At 31.3% G+C, this 2865-nt stretch overlaps 1 pseudogene; it reads right to left on the reverse strand.

The window, feature by feature from the left end:
* Positions 1 to 1179: 1179 nt before the first annotated feature.
* LOC131172923 (probable F-box protein At4g22060) lies at positions 1180 to 2439 on the reverse strand (annotated as a pseudogene).
* Positions 2440 to 2865: the final 426 nt, after the last annotated feature.

Raw genomic sequence — 2865 nt, forward strand, 5'->3', positions numbered from 1 at the left:
TTTGAATTGAAATTTTAATTCAGTTAATTATTTTGATTTAAATTAAATATATATTATTAAGTTATATATATTTTATCATATCTTGTGAGACTCAATATTCCTTGTTGCAATGATCGAAATATTGAGCCAAAGAAATTTTGTCCGGTGATCATATGCTTTATTGATTCCATGCAAGCATGTGCTTCAATTTGTACATAAGTCCTTAGCATACCAGGCTTCAAGGTCTAAAATAATTAATTAATTTAAAATTTATGAATATTTAATTTACAATAATTGAACCTTTGACAGCTGACATTAATATATAATATTTTAAAAAAATATTTTATAAAAATGTCTTTAAAATTATGCAAAATATATAGATTCTTATGGATCGCGTTGTGATTGATGGAAATCGCAAAAGTGGAGGGCCATGAGTACTAATCATTCTCCCTACGAAACACGATTTTCTTTCTCAGAGTTATTCTCTTTCTCAAACGAAAAAAATAGGTGAGTTCTTGTTTCACACTTTTGAAGTGTTGTAGGACTTGAACTATTTAAAAAAAAAATTGTCATCGTGCGAAGGAAAATTTTTATATTCGCTATATGAGTTTAAGAAATAATATTTACTATATAAAAAATGGGTTTTGAAAAATTAAGGTTATTTTTTTTTAAATGTGAATTTATGAATTTAAAATTTGGGTTCTATTTGACATTAAATTGTGATTATTATATGATTAAAATTGTGGTAAATGGAGTTTTGGTAACTGCCTCTTTTCAAAAGGCCCTTCCTTCTCTCCCTTTTCCTTTTTTTTTTTTTTTTTTTTAGTTTTTGGGTGGCTACTGGTGACTATTTTCAGCACTTGGTATCATTCCCTTTTCCTTTTTTTTTTTTTTACCTGTTCTCAATAATTTCTAGAACTATATCCTTTTAAAACAAGTAATTAATTCGTTAAAATACAGAAACTAAAATTTTCAAAATACTAATAGGAAACACTTCTTAATTAGAATCAATATTCACAGTAGAATTAAGCATAAAATAGAGATGATAGAAAATGCCCATTTTAATTGTGACAAACATTAAGCTTCAATTTGGAAGAAAAATGTTTCAACATTAGGACAAATTAATCAAACCATGGACAACAGTAACTAATTAAAAACAAGTTGCACCATATATATACTGATATAAATCATATATGTCTCTCACCTTGAATTTGGAACTATCCAAAAAGATGGTGATCAATCCTCTCTAAATCACAGGCATAAAATGGTTTCACAATCTTTTCTTCTAGGCTGAACTTGCCAAGATCAAAGCCTACATAAAAGTCATCCTCATTCATCTAATTCCAATTATCGTCCATAAAATAAATAGAATTCTTTTCAAATCCTAAACAATATTGAGCTGAGAGTGACATTGAATGGTTGCCCCCTAGAAATAGTACCTCATCCTTCAAATCGTCTATTCCCACCCATTTCTACTTACTGGAATCCAGCTTGCAAACTTGAAACATAAGTGTTTAATATGGAAAATCAAAGGTAGGGTGCTGTCACCACTCATAAGATATGCCTCATCAACAAGTTTACCTTCTTGATTAACAAAATTCCCTACATACCTTAGCACCAACAAAAGATCACCGGATGATTCCACCAAGTAAGTTTGGTAAGAATGTGAACTTCTGAAATACTTTGTAGCTTCCACCATTTTTCTTATGGTTGAAGGGTATATTTCTCTTTTCTTTATTGGCAAAGAAGCATGAAAATCCCAGACTTCAATGGAACTATCCAAGGTTAATGCATAGAGAAGATAATTACAGTATATGATATCACAGTAGCCCTAAGATGCACCATTAAGGACAGTCCAACCTGAATCTCCTTTCTTACAGAAAACAAGCCTTGACAGGTAACTGAAAATTAGTACAATTTCATAGTTGTTGTCATGAGATGGATCTGATAATAAGATAGCTTTGGTGATAAAAACTTTTTCTAGTGTTGGATGAAGTAGGATTTATTAACTTGAAACATGAATGTCTCTATTGTAGGCAACTAAATTCGAACTTGTGAAAAAGGGTTGAGGAGGAAGGGTTTTGCTTCATCATCCAAAAGCACTAGCCACCCATGAGATGACCCAACACACCAAGCATCATTACCGAACATATTACTAATGTTTTTGATTTGATATGTTTTATTGTCCTCAAGACTAAAGAAGCAACAAGCATAATGTTATTGGTTGCTAGGGAGCAGGAGCCATGGTGTTTGAGGTAAAGAAAAGACATAGGATTCTGTAATGGAATACCAAGGAGAACAAATAGCTTTGAAGCAAATGATTTGTATGAAAGATAGCTTTGAAAGTATCAATCTCAGAAGTTCAGATTGAAGCTTAGACCAATTTGGTTCAACAATGAAAAAATCCTTAAGAAAAGAAAGCTGTAATCTTTTGGAGCTAGTACTCGTATCTTCCACCATGGTAGTAGAACTAGAAAAGAGACATCTTTTTTATTGCCACTGCTATAGAAGTTTGTAAGGCTCTTATATATACTTCTCAAAGTGTGCTAACCTTTTGGTCAAAAGATTCATCTCTTCATTCGACTGATGGAGTTTTGAGTAGATGCAGTATGCAGCACCCTAGATCATTTATCACATTTAAATCTCTTTCGATCTCATTCAAATATCTTGAGTTCATAATTATGTCTTTATTGCAAATATAAACATAATTGGCTAGCCTATGAACGCAGACTAATGTGATAATTCTAATGATCCTTCTCTTTAATGATACTCTCAACCTTAATTTAACTTACTTTTCTAGGAATGCCCCTCTAGATCAAATCTTTCATAGTCCTTTGGTAACACCCTAAGATAACAAACATTAAACTAAGTCTCGAATAATTGATT

This window comes from Hevea brasiliensis, chromosome 14, assembly GCF_030052815.1.
Source record: "Hevea brasiliensis isolate MT/VB/25A 57/8 chromosome 14, ASM3005281v1, whole genome shotgun sequence".
In the NCBI taxonomy this organism is placed as follows: Eukaryota; Viridiplantae; Streptophyta; class Magnoliopsida; order Malpighiales; family Euphorbiaceae; genus Hevea; species Hevea brasiliensis.